This window comes from Helicoverpa armigera, chromosome 6 (genome assembly GCF_030705265.1).
Source record: "Helicoverpa armigera isolate CAAS_96S chromosome 6, ASM3070526v1, whole genome shotgun sequence".
NCBI lineage: Eukaryota > Metazoa > Arthropoda > Insecta > Lepidoptera > Noctuidae > Helicoverpa > Helicoverpa armigera.
The window spans coordinates 5,537,692-5,552,294 of record NC_087125.1 but is presented as its reverse complement, the minus strand read 5'-3'; the positions used below and the strand labels follow the sequence as shown (position 1 = coordinate 5,552,294).

At 38.1% G+C, this 14,603-nt stretch overlaps 1 protein-coding gene across 3 annotated transcripts in view; it reads right to left on the bottom strand.

Annotated features, from left to right (window-relative positions):
- Positions 1-5,515, bottom strand: part of LOC110371972 (uncharacterized) — a 112,193-nt gene extending 106,678 nt beyond the window's left edge. For 2 of the 3 annotated variants that reach the window (XM_049852201.2, XM_049852202.2), the window contains exon 1: positions 4,970-5,515. The gene's annotated coding sequence lies outside the window, so the exon portion shown is untranslated. The remainder of the gene's footprint in view (positions 1-4,969) is intronic. The other variant, XM_049852203.2, reaches the window with a different exon arrangement.
- Between the last annotated feature and the right edge of the window lie 9,088 nt (positions 5,516-14,603).

Here is a 14,603-nt window from a genome sequence, read left to right as displayed (position 1 = left end):
TGTCTATCGACAAATTACACTACGTGTTAAAATATGGTGAATTACGGAAAATACACAACTCCATCTATTGAAATAATAGTATATAAAGAATGTAAATGGTAATTCATTGTTATTTACCACCTCGCTTCTTGATGTATTTTATTTACCACAGATGGAGCTACTTTAACCTGTACTGTTTTGTCAAACAGATTGCGTGTCGTAATATTTTACATCTTGAATTCACTAAATTAATCATATCTTTTGATAGAGTGAACCGATTTCGATGAAACAAAGCCTAAGTAATACCCCAAGTTACGTAGAACTTTTGTATATAAGCATTGTCTGCATTAAATTTGTAGATTTTACGTGAATCCCGAACAAACAATCACTTTCTACAGATTTATTATATGTATAGATTTCCATTTACGTGGATAATTAAATCTCTTGATTTTTTTATGGTCAAATTACTGTTGACTCTAGCGAAAATTAATAAAACAAATTCCTACCTTCTTAGCGTGTAGGTAAAGAATCCAAAACGAAAATACCGAACTTAGGTATACTTACCTACCTAAGTATAAGCTTCACGCTTGAGAAAAGTGTTGCAACCCGCAAAGAAATCTTTAAGGCGAAAAGGAAAGGGAGTTTCTTTGTTATATTTTATTAAATTAGGCACCGGGCTTCCTCTTTATACTTTTACTTTGTTATAAATAAACATTTTTACCATTTTTATGTGGATCAAGTGGGATAAAGTTACTTAGTTCATCCCATTATGCAAACAAACGGACAACTGGTTCTGTTGCGAGATAGCGAAACATTTGGACAGCGTCCTTTCAGTAATGTAATTTTCATGAGAAACCTTATTTAAAAATATTTTGTGCGATAATGGGAAAATATAGGATGTGCCGCAGTCATGCATTAATGAGACTAACCAGTCCGACCTCGACCCGCGCGCCGCCGGCCGCTGTCAAACCTGCGCTAAGAGAATGAAGTCGCGTGAAAACTAATTAAACTTTGACCTCCTCACTTTAAGTGTTATCTCGAACGGCCACCTTGATATTGAACAAACAGCTATTAATAACCGCTCATCGCATTATTAGCCTTTTAAGAGCAGACAAGTATAAAAGTTGCAAAGGTGTAGAAAAAAGTTGCTTGGAAGACTTACTAAAAGGGAGGCTATGAACCATAAATAATGAGATGTAGGCGACGGAGGGTCATCTTTTTATCTCGCTACTTTACGATGCCGAATACGTCAGAAACACCCGTTCAACTTCACATGTATGTACGCATAAGAAACTGAAAGTACCTATCACATATTTTCAGTTTTCAAAATACCGGATCTCGTCACAAGTAATAAACAAAATTATTAATGTAATAAAATGAAACACCTATTATTTATATTTATCTGATGTTTTATGGTTAATTTCATGAATAATAGATTGAGCAACGATTGCGTGCTAAATTATACCAATAAACACTCATCATAGCGCATTTATGGCTAGGTACAATGTATATTGAAACATCAAATTGCTCTTTTAGAATCAAATTGCACTTTTAGAATGGTCGATGTAATTGATCATTAGGTGTGTTCTGGCGTAAGAATTGCCCAGGTACCTAAGTGAACACACGCACTCATCATCGTCAAGGATACGTGCACACAGAGGGAGGCAGCGGGCCACCGGCGCGTGTGAAGCACTGTCCCTCGGGACAGATAATGTGGGCCGTCGCTAGTCTTTACATTCAACACGCATTAGAGAGACGAGGCTCGCGACGTGTCAGAGACGCCGCATCTTATTAATGTGCATAATCTCATATAGGTACTGACCTTAAATATACTATTCATTATGCTCATTTGTGACATGAGCAAAACTGCGCAGTTCTCCAGTACCGATGGCGTCACTCGTGCTCACCGACTGATGCCATCATGTTGATCTGAGTCATAGGCCCGCGTGCCGCATGGCTTGATTTACCATCACTTTGTTTATAAACAGACCCAACTGCGGTCTGCCGGTCAGATTATTACTTAACTAATGACAATTTCGAAATTGTGAATTAACGACCACATTGGTGGTTTAATCTTGTTCCAGATCATTTGTTTATCCACTTTATTTAATGTACTGGTCATGGTTGGAGATATGATCCCGTAATCGCATTTTGCTATCAGGTGAGAAAAACATACCGCCTACGATCTACCCTACCTACGCTAGTAAGGGCGGTAGATAATCTCATTTTCTCAGTAGAAGCTCAAGTAAAGTACCTACCGCACGAATATATGCATACGAACACGTTGTAATACAAAGATTACATTGTGTAATTTATTCTAATTTCCCGCGGGGCTAATGATATCCTTGAAGCCATTTCAGTAATATACAAACGCAATTTTACTTGAATTTATTTTTAAAGTTTTAATTCGATTAGTAATTGATTTATTGCTTATGTTACTTGAGTAAAATTTTGGGCATAATTTGTTTAATAATTTAGAAGGGAATTGCTGGCATTGCGAGACGCGGCACGGCTCAGACGGGCGAGTGGAATTAATACCCACGCTACGCTACTAATTCTTATTGAAGAGGTAAAATGAGTTGACTCGTTATTCCCATACCTAAATATAGCTGCTTTCCTTAAGTAGGGCAGTAACAAGTCATTTTCAGGGAAAGGAAACAGGTACAACTGAATGTTGAATTTATTTCCTATCAGGAGCGGAGGAGGAAATGAAACAGGGAAATGAGCTGAGGTGCCAACTCATAGAATTTTTCTATTATGTATTTTAAACTGAAGTAGGAGTTCGATAAAACAAGATATTTGTTTGTTACATAAATTATTGACTCCCTGACTATAACTTAGTATAATACATGTTTGGTCCCAAAGTGGTACATTAATTATTTAGACTGTATTTTTAAGAAAAAGCTCCTACATGAAAGGTGTTAAATGTTAAACAATATATAATAAAGGGATTCATAGCTGAAAGCTTTATATGGTATAGGTACATACTTAAGTATACGTAAGTTTTGTCACATATGGACCATCAACGAGAAAGGAAAATCTTTGAAAAGCTCTCAAGAAAATCCAATTTAGATTAAAGGACTGTAGATTTCTATTACCTACTTCTCGTCATGTAGTTCACTTAATTCGAAGAAAATATACTTAGTTGTCTCCGCTTTTGTTAACTTCTACCAGTTTCTAAGAATTTCGGTTTGTTTATTAGAAAGTACCTACAGTTATTTTTCATATTTTTCCTATTGGGTTGATAGCAAGATTTTTTCGTAAAATATCTGTTCAAAATCATCTACCTCCAATTTAAAGAAACTCTTATAAAAAAAACTGGAACTACGTAACTAAAAAAATCTAAACATTTTCCTACTGCAATCTGATGTAAAACCTGTTGAAGTTGTGTACTAAGCAGAAAATAAGGAGCAAGCCTGGTCATATAATAGGAGAGTGAAGCGTGTCCTATCCGCCAGACGACCTCATCCCGTCGCCATTGTATCACGACTGGCGCTCATCAAATATGCACGCCATCGCCTGAAAGAACGAATAGTGCGACTACCCTCCGGCTTGGCTAACATCGCATTATACTTATACAGCATCAACCTGTGTTAATGTCCACTGTTGGACACGGAACACATTTAATATTTATCCGTCCCATTTTACCTAACTTTTGTAACTGCATGGTGATCCAGATAAGCCAAGAAATTCTTTGTGATCTTTACATACTACCGTGTTTTAAAAAAAACAACACCCTACCAAAACATACCAAAGAGGTAAAAGTGAAAAATTCTAAAATCAATGCTTTGAGTATAAGTTTATAATGTTATGCCAGATTTATTGGCACGATAGGGTTTTACAGCAGAGCTAGCTTGGGCCCCTTACTTGCAAAAGTGCAGATAATCCAACAGTTAAGTTGAAGTCGGATCACACTGAAGAAATCGAGATAAGATAATTTAGCGCCTTCACCAGCCGATTTACGTTCTAAATGGAATTATCGTCCGTCCATCTACTCGTAAAATGGGCGCCAGAAGAAGTCAGAAAATACAGATTAGCGAGAAGTAAAGATTTCATCCGCGATGGACACGACCAGAGGTTTTTTTTACGAATATTTGACTACATAAACAAATAACATAAAATATCCTCTTTAATTTTATCAATAAATTTCGCACAAACGTAGCAGATTTTATATCTAACGGCTCATAACGGTTCTCAAGTTTATGCTTTCTCACATAATTTTGTAAAACCTGTTTACATTGTGTAATTACTGTACCTGAACCGGTCAGGATCGATGCAGAAGGGGTTCACGGCTACTAAACCTGTTCTCACATTTTGATGGAAAGATGGGAATGTACCTTGCTGTCTGAATACGATGGGCTCATTCTCATTGCCTCATTAAAAAGTAAAAAGAAAGATTCAAAAATTTGAAGCGCATCGACTACTAGAAACCTCATCCAGTCGCAATCACTCCTAGAACGAAGGTCGCTTACACCAATTTAGTGAAAGTTAGCAACGTGCAAGAAGACACAAAAACTAGTCGCATTGTTTTAAGCCAATGCATCCAAACTTAGAATAAATACGTCTGATTGTAACAGATTACCTATGCCTTTTTGGTTTTACGACCAACCATTTTCGTCGTTTCGAGCTCTTTCATCCCACGCCGAAGAAAACCATTTCGCTACCGAGTGGGAAGAAAGGTATCTTCTGTTCACTTCTAATGCTATCAAAATTAAAACGCTTTCACTAATTGATCATTGATACAGACGCTGACAATAAAACGCTTGTTTACTTTCTTAAATTTTATTAGAGATGCTGTCGTCTTGACTACCTACAATTTTAAAAACGTTGCTTATGAAAGCTATTGTTAAAAAGTAAATGACTTAACAAAAACTAAACTAACTGAAAACATAAAAAAAAAAACAAAATACACAAACGATTTATAAGGAAAGGAAACTACATAGGAAAACATAACGAAAACTCAAGATACGTTTCAGTAAGGCCAACTTACCCATACTATGTTTTGATCCGGGAAGTTTAGCGCGTACCTCTATCAGTAATAAGACGGCGAGCAGTCACCACAGTGCATATTCCCAAGGTAAACAAAGATTACGTAAACGCAATCCCACGCACGCACGTCACCCGATCGATTTTCAAACTTTCGAATACGCCCACTTACATGTTAAGAATTACTAAGTTAGACCTGTTCCGACAGCTCCACAACACTACATCCACAACACAATCTAACCGAAGTCTTTGTGCCCTTGAAATCGTACAGGTTATGTTATCGATAAAGCACAACACGCGCACTGACAGTTGGAGCAAACAATCACAGGTCAAGTTCGGAGTCGGTCTCCACGAAATTCAATGAAAATATTCAGAGTCTGAATGAAGTTCATTAATGGTTTCAATGAAATGTGTCGTCCATGGCGTATCACGAAAGCTGCGATGTGTTCGCAAGGTTAACGAGCCCGAGGTGAGGCTCGAGCCACAGTGCGGCACTCGTCCCGGTGGTCAGGCGCCGACTGAGTCGCGAGGGCGCCGCGACTGCCAGTGCCGAGGACGAAGCCCCGCGCTCCGCCGACGCGCCGCCTGCCGCCTGCCGACAGTGCGCGCGCCTCTCCGCCAAACAGCCTACCATAACATCCCAAATTATTTATTTTGATACACCATTCAACTTATACCATGCTGAAACAGACTTTTCCGTGTTTTTAAATTAGGAATTTCCACCGATATCCCAGCGACCTTACCGAGAGAATTCTCTAACGATTTCTTTCTTTCATGATATGTCTTTCTGAGAATAAATATGTATTTAGAAGCGTTTTACAAACTACAAATCACTTATTGTACTTAATATTTTTTATAGGCCAAACTATGTAAAAGCTGTACATAAATAATGAAAGATTATGTATTGAAAGTGAAATGAGTTTCATTTCCAATCTTCATCCATTTTACCGAGCCCCTATAAGGAAAGTATGCAATGTAAAGTCGATTGATCAATATCCGGAGGCAAATCTAATTCTTCAAATATTTCTGAAAATATGTGTACGTAGAATATCTGTGTTAAGGATAGAGTTCCATCCAACCAACATAAAAGGAAAAGTTCTCGGGAAAAGGTAAACTTACTATCGTTTTTGCTCGGTCAATAACAAGACGCATAATCTCATTCCAGGATAAGCAATATCTGTACATAATTTTCCGAAATACATTATTATGAATACATTATTATATTCAGGATATGTTAGTGCTACGTTACAAAAATGGCAAAAAACTGAAGAGGATGTAGTTTTTTTTCGATATTAAATTAACACTTACAGAGTTTAAAGAAGCAAAGGTTGGGACACCTTTTATGAGAAAAAAATCTTATTAGTTCACAACAAATCAGCCCCAGCTTATCGGCAGCACGCAGACCTTGCATAATAATAGATGATAAATATCATTTGTTAGGAATTCCACGATACATGCGAGAGGGTGGCAAGCAGTCGAGCGGCCTCTGGCGGGGGCAGGTGATTGAGTCTTTATCGCCGTCGACGGGACCCGAGGGTGCAACCTGCGTCCATGTCACTCTCACTTCCCTAACCATTTATCATAAACAGAGTTTTCGATAGCTAACTCAAGTGCCATGAGCCAAAAGAAATAGGGGAAACTCATCGGTTACGTACACTGATTTGATAAATTAACGGCAGTCTGTGTTTCTTTTTAAATTTATGAGTTCTTTAGTGTTTAAGTGGGACCCAATGTGCAATAAAAGCTGCAACAACGCCAGCACTGAGAGCCGAAAACAATGGACTATTTTTAAATGGAATACCTCCTTCTTACGAGTCCCATAAAACTTGACGTTTTGTGTTTGTTGTAGCCGCTGTGCTTAATGGCAGGTAAGGTAGGGAGGCAGGTAGGCGAGGAGCGCTGCGCACTCTGGCCACAGCCGCAGGGCAGCCCGCTAACCCGTGGCTTCCGAGAACCGCAGGCACGCAACACCACCTCGCCGACAGACTATAAGCGTCATCTGGCTAAAAGGGCTCCGTTATTTCAAATTATCAGTCACCTTAAGTCAGTACGTTAACTTTAAATTGCGTGAAATCACAAACAAAAGAATTCATAAGCCGATTATAGACGAGTCAACTTATTATAATAATGCAACTGCTTCTAGGTCTGGTTTCTGAACGCACAACGAGTTTTACTTGCAATCAAATAGTATGTTTGTACGGATGGAGAATATACTTTTACTTTATACCAACGAGTATACCGCGTTTTCAAACATGTTGTTAAAAATAAAATAATGCACGTCTGCTTTCTAAAACGATGCCAAGGTTAGAAATCTAGAACGCATGGAGAGTAATTGAAATAAACACAGCCTAATGTTCTTTGAAGATATAGATATAATAGATGACAGCTTATAAGTATTATAAAAATTAATTCGACTTTAACAATGTAAGATTTTTTTTATTACGCTATCGTAGTTACAGCCTCGTACAATTAAATATTTTTGTCAAAAACTTTTTAGCGATGCAATATAAATAGAATTGCTAAAAGCTAGGAAACGCCCAAAAGCCATTTTTTATAAATCCATAAATATTATCCACGTGTCAGTTTCCAACAAAAGTATATTTTCATAAAATATTTCCCTTGCCCTTTTAGGGATATGGGAATAAAAGGGCTGCGGCTCCCTCAATCATCTCATCCCCTATATGTAGATAAATTTAAAATCGAGCGCTTTTCACAATCACTGATGCAAATTTAATATATTTGTACGGCGGCGCTGTATAATAGTATGACACTAGAAAGGTGGTCGCAGACAAAGGGGTGCACGCTGCAAGTTCCCGTCAAAGCACAGTTTTTGTAGCAGCGCGTGAATGACATTTAAAAGCTTAAATGAGATCAATAAAAAACTTTACACCAAAGCTAAACACTGAGCTAAAAATAAAAACTTATATATCAGCACTGAACCGTGAGTGGTAGAATAACACTGAATTTACGCCTGAAAAATAAGATATTGCTGAAGGCAGACTATTTTGGTTAGAAAAATTCTTTTCCTTAAGTTCAAACAAATTATAGTTAAGAAACATCAAATCGATTGACTGCATAAATACAAATCAATAGAAGGCTCCACAGACACAACACAGGTAGTACGCGAAAGCTAACGGCACAGCTCATCTGGTGGTCATTTCCTGTTCAGACGCGGCTCAGACACCGGGAATCCCTAAATATACCCGCACCGAATATTGCAGATCGATAACAGCCATGTACTTACATTGCGTGCCCACACGCGATCCACATCACTGCACTGCAAACAATGTTTAGAAAAACTGAAAAAAAATATTATGATCATCCCATTCACGCGAAATAGGTGGGAATATGCGCTTGTATTTGTAAACATTGCAATGCAGATAAAACTCAGACTGTTTACACTCGCTCAACAGGAATAAGTTGTTCTAAACTGTTGTTGCATTGTGAGCGTACGGCTCTCATTCATCTTAAACCTTTTCAGATGCACGGTTTAATTCTCGCCAGACGAATGCAGCGGCGCGCCGCCGGCCGCCGCCCGCCGCTCCGCGCTGGGACACATAAAAACGTTCATTTGCATTGGTGCTCTGGAGCAGACCCGGTATTTATCCAGTGTTACAATACCGCATAATAAGAGAACACCATGGGCTTTGACGTCTGGCGCAAACCCTTTTAAAAATCTGGTGAAAAAATATGCGAGCACTCGAGGGGCTGGCGCTAATTAGCCGATTATGTACGTTACACCTGACATTACTGATGCCGAACATGCAATACTTTAACACGTATGCCTAAGTTAACATAACAGTGTACACTTGTATAATATTTGATGCCGGAGCCAGCAATTAAACGGACGGTAAATTACTACCGGCTGCAATTAGGACATGACACGGTGCTATTATTATGTTGTGTACATGCAAACCGATCGAGATATTAGTGTTCAGATCATTATTAGAACCTACCTAAGTGCCACTGAAAGCAATAAAACAAAGTTGTATGTTACTTTGACATAACTCTCAAAAGCAATGCCTTTTGGAATATACCTTTTCTAAAGGAATAGGAAATCTTTCGTGATTTTGGACGATGTGCAGACACTGCATTTTTCCGCGTTCCATTCCGCCATGGCCGAAACATTTTATTGTCGCTAGTGTAATTTGTCCACGCGATCGCCGTTACTTGCAGACATTATGTGTCCACCCCTGGGTTCCCGCCCAAGGTAACATAACATAACAAACAGTAATAACAACTTATCTTCATCGTCTGTTTCATTTCCGTGTCCAACTTATCGCCACATTTCAGGCGTTGCCGCGGTGTACCCTCTTTTTGCTGTAGATACATAAACTTGCCTAACTTACGCCGATATAGAAATTCCTATATTGTGCGTTGTGAAATATGAGCCCGCATGGAGAATCAACAGAATGCATATAAAGATTTTCTCAGCTTTTATATACATGTGTAGAAATAGACCATTTTTAAGAATATTACGAGTAAATGTAGTGAATTTTCGCAAAGAGTTAAGACGATCAAAAATAAATCAATGCTGAAGTCTATCGAATAGGATAAAATAAGAGAAACAACCTTTTACTAGCAAGCGTCGTGGACGATACGTGACATCATTGTCGGGTCCTATCTCCCTATATCGTTGTAGTGGTTATAGTCGGGGAGATCGCCTCAAGTGGCGTCCGTGATTTAGTGGCCATTTTTCATGTGAATTGCACGTGGGCCATCCCAGGCCAACCTGAGCGGCGCGCTGCCCTCTCGCACCGCAATCAATTCTACTGTTTTTATTGCGTGCTCCAACAAATATATAGAAAACTAGAATTCGTTGAGGTTTCTCTTTTATAGGCACGTGATTGGGTTCGGTGTTACATCGTTTTTATACGCGGTTGTGTGATCTGCACCATGTGCAATAGAAAAATTGCTAAATCAAATATGTTCGCTCTACCCATTCATGAATTTCAAAACCCTTGCAGAGTTGTTTAATAAAAATATGCTGCACTTTTTTATTAAAACATAGTAAAGGTAGTCGGATGAAAGACCAACATCAAAGGAAAGGTAATATGTATTAACAAAAACTAATGCGTTGCCACAATATTACGTAAAGAGGAAACAAACATGGTTTACGCAGATCTACTTTTATCTTCGATGCCCAACATTCTGAAAAGGGATCCGACTGAATAATGAACAACTTTGAAAGGGAATTGTGGAAAAAATGCACAGGAAAATTTCATTTTGGCAAGGGAAATGAAAAAAACTGCGCCTGTTTCTGGAACGGGCCGGGCGGGATGGTTCCGTAATGGCGGACCTAAATGCCAATTATATCAATTAAATACGATTGCGGTGAGCGTGGACCTTTTCGTCGTTTTTGTGGATTTATATATTTTTAGTGTCCATTTATAGATACAGAAAAGGTTTTGGGACGGTCGAGGTAATATCTGTGGCAACGGAACAAGCTGCTGGATGCTGGCTGAGAGCAATTTATTTATAGACACGTGAAACAGTAAAACAGGTCATGGCATATCACCTACAGATCGTAAATGTACAGTAATGAACCCATGAATGTCATCATAAAGCGGTATAATTAATGGTCACGGGGGATTATGTCATAATCTGCGAGTTTGGCAGGGGCAGGTACCCATACATGCAGAAGTACATGGTTTACCAGTAAGTAGGTACCTAATGCCAGCCCATTAGGATTAAACATTAGGGGTGATATGGGATTGGGTATTATTGTATAAAGAAGGCACGGTAAAAATGTTTACAATATTGGAGAATAACCATCGCTAAGATTAAAATACTTATAAATTCAAAATAAAGCTAATATTGATTTTGCTGGACCATAGTAAAAATAATTATTTGGATGTAATTAGTGGAAATTATTTACGAAATTAAAGACAATCTCAAATTGAGTATCTCAAAATACTAAAATGGTGTAATTATTCGGGTTCCTTGATGGTTTCAATGAAAAGAACTTAAGTTGGCTAAATGGTGGGCGACATTGTGAAGGACCGACTAAAGTATTTAATTACGGAGAGATTCTCGACTGAGCCTCGTTTGTTTCGGAACAATCTTAGCTGTTAGCTGTAAGTAGGTTAGTAGGATCCATTATTTATTAGCAGAGCATACTGTATTATGTAAACATAATATGCATCTGGCAATCGAGCAAGCAGAAATAGATTTAACATAAATACAAATCATAGTGCTTGAAAACAGATCGGCTTTCTAGCGATTAATTTTCAGATTCCACTTTTGAAATAACTCCCTACGTCTTACATAGGTAACATTTTGACTGAAGATTTAAGTCGGTCATCATTAAGAAATAGAAGTCTGCTACAAAAGCCATTAAAGAGGTTAAAACAAGTAGAACACGTTATAAATGATAGAAGAAATATGCAAATATTTATGTAAGGTATAACGCAACGTAGAAGACACCTCTAGCCTGTGTTTAAGCGGCCGCAAACTGTCGCTACACGCTGAAGCGAGCTCCACTAAACTGATTTTCATCATTAAGGTGACTGCAACACACCGACCTCACTCCACGACATAAAATTTATTACGCCAGACATACCGTTACACGATTTGAAAATATTAAATACAACAGACTACAGCTTGCAAAATAATTTCATACGCAAATGAATTAGTCTGGATTTATTTCTCGTTCATAACCCTTCTGAATTTCAAAACAGAAAAGCTTAATATTCAATTAGGGAATGTACCTAAGTTCAGCTGGTGTTTTTTGTATCTTATTATATGGTGATTAGTCTTAGTTAGATTAGTCTTACTTAGTAGGTACTTTTTGTATAGGTAGTCTAGATGAAAAATAATAATCTGAATAGAACTCAACGAAGTATTGTGCTGTAATCGTGCACCCAGTAATAAAGTTGAAAATCGCATAAATTACGTAAATAAAAAAGCCGTTGAATAGCAAAATGCTAGTTTCTTTGAGTGTTGTGAGATACCCGCGCTCATCACGTACTGAATGCCACGTAATTGAGTCGTCCTTCATCCCGACTTCTTTGAGAAATTACACCCTTTCGCTGACCACAGAGTATAAGGCGAAGCGTCTTCATTTTTAAACAAAAAGGCACGTATATCAAAGTCTTACCCGCTACTCATAAAACTCCACGTCTTTTGAAAAATGTAACAATGTGTTTAATTCAAATGAAAATTTCGCTCCGTTAGTGCAGTAGAAAACTGAATGATACTGGCGTGCCATTGTTGACTACTATTTTTTATTAAACAAAGTAATAATACCCAAGTACCTGAATTTTTATTATCTAACGCAAAAGTCCCTCCAGGGCTTTTGTGTAAGTATCTAACGTAGAATTTATTTCCTATAAAATCCTAGATAAAGTATAAAGCGTCGCAATTTAAGACTTCCTCGAGTAGAACTACTTTAAGGATACTAAATAAAAATGAGCAGACGAGATTACACATGAAATTGCAAAAGCAGAACAATAGTCGCATATTCAGCAAGACGACGACGTAGCACATTTCATGAGGCGTACGCCCGCCAGCCGTATAGTGTCCGAAAAGAAAAATGTGGGGCGGGGGACCCGGAATAGTGCGCGGGGTCACTGACCCCGTGGGCGGGAGCAGGCCGCATGCACAGCCTTCAGCGCCTTCAGCATTCTTACATTATTAAGCGCGATCTATGATAACTAATGGTATATTTTGGCTATAATATCACCATGAGGGAGTTGAAATTGCGAAAAGAGGGCACGTCTACCGGAGGGTCCCTCGGTGTAAGCAAAGGAACTTTATTTTTAAACTGTCCGGAAATAAAGGCGGTTACTTCGATATGAGTAAACCATAAATCGGTCCCAGAAGACTTCTTGGCTGTTGCTATGTTTTATTCAGATGGACAGGCGCCGCCGCACCTATGACAAATGATGAGCAGCTGGGATAAAGAAAGGCAACGTGTACCACGTTATGTATCAGCAGTGACTAATGTTACTTGTTTGTTTGCTGGAGAAAGTTTTTGCTTTCATGCTTACAGTTAATATATTGTCCAAGGTAACACACCGTTGTATAAACTCTGAATACAGTAAAGTCTGAGCTTTCCGAATGCTTTATTATCCCTATTTAAGGCTAGTTTCAGTTAATTCGAGGCCCTCTCTCCAAAGACTATTACCTAATTAATAGACTTCAGTTTGATGAAGGATGTGGATTTCGTCTTCAAAAAACCCTACATTTTGAAGTTGGAAAATTATTATACCTAAAGCTTGAAAGTGAAAATGGTAGGGTACTTAATTTAATTCATGACGGCACATAAAATGCCAATACCAACTGACTGTATTTTCAGAAGAATCGTGTTAATTACAAAAACTCCGATCCGAAGAGTAGAATCCACGTCGCAATTGCAAATTCTATAGTTTAGGGTTGTTGTACCGAACAATATTATTGAAAATTGTTATCGTGGTTGAAAGTTCATTGGCTGTACGACGTTAACAAGTTAACCAAAGCACGTACACAAATTGATTCGGGACTATAATCACAACACGCTTTGTGTCACAGGAGTAATTGTGTCAATTGTCTGCGTGTGTTTGTGAAGGAGCTCTGCAATGCGCGAATATTCTTTCTGCTGTATAATTCACTTCATTAGCATTATATTGTCGTGTCACAACTTTTTGCAACATTCTCATACACACAACCAAGAGCTTTATTCTCATTTTAATATGCAAATATTTGCTAATAGAATAAATGATTAGGTCAACCGGTCACCTGCCGCAATTAGACACATTGTGTCTCGAAATCTCGATGGCCCGATTAAAGATTCCACTTTTAAGTAATATGACACCAATCTTTATCAAATGCTAGTGTGTTTTGTAGCATTTGTGTAGCAGTGTTTGAGTAAGTAAGTACTTTCCGTGGCCTTTTAGTTAGTCTAATAGACGTATCTCCTTAAACAACCAGCTTCTAGCATCAAGCTTTAAACAGAGTACAAACCACTTACTTACACTGCTCGCTCGTAAACTGTAGCCTAGCCTGTAAAATGTATGAAATACGTTGAACATCCTTGTTCGAGCTACGAGTTAGACGATGCACCGTTATCTTATAAAATACAATCAGTATATTCATAGTTTTATTTGACATGTGTCATGGTGCATATATGGGGGAACTTCGGGGGAATACCATAAACTTTATCGTTGCTAAGCAAATAAACCGACAATAAATTGATTGACATGTGTGCTATCGACCGCCGCCCCTCACGACAACGTCACAACACAATGGTGATGGCAATGATACAAGTAACATTCAGTTTTTTTTTGCAATGCATTTTAAATAAGGTGGCTGTCTATTACTTGATTAAAAGTTAAAACTATACATATAGAAATATAACAAAAATATTTAAGTACCTATAGTAATGATAAGAAAACCGACCATGTCAAGATATATTATAACAAATTTTAGTAAAAACCATGTGAAATGATGCTGACATGATGAACGTACTGCAAGGTACATATTTTATTTATATTCTTTTAATATAAAGAAAAGAGAGTTGCTTAATACTGTTATATACATTGGAATATATTTCGAAATGCGCTCTCCCCACACGGGAGAATGCGAATCACGCGCGAATTTTCCATATAAAGTCAACATTTTTCATCAGAAGACGTTCACTCGACGCCTTGTCTCCCCTC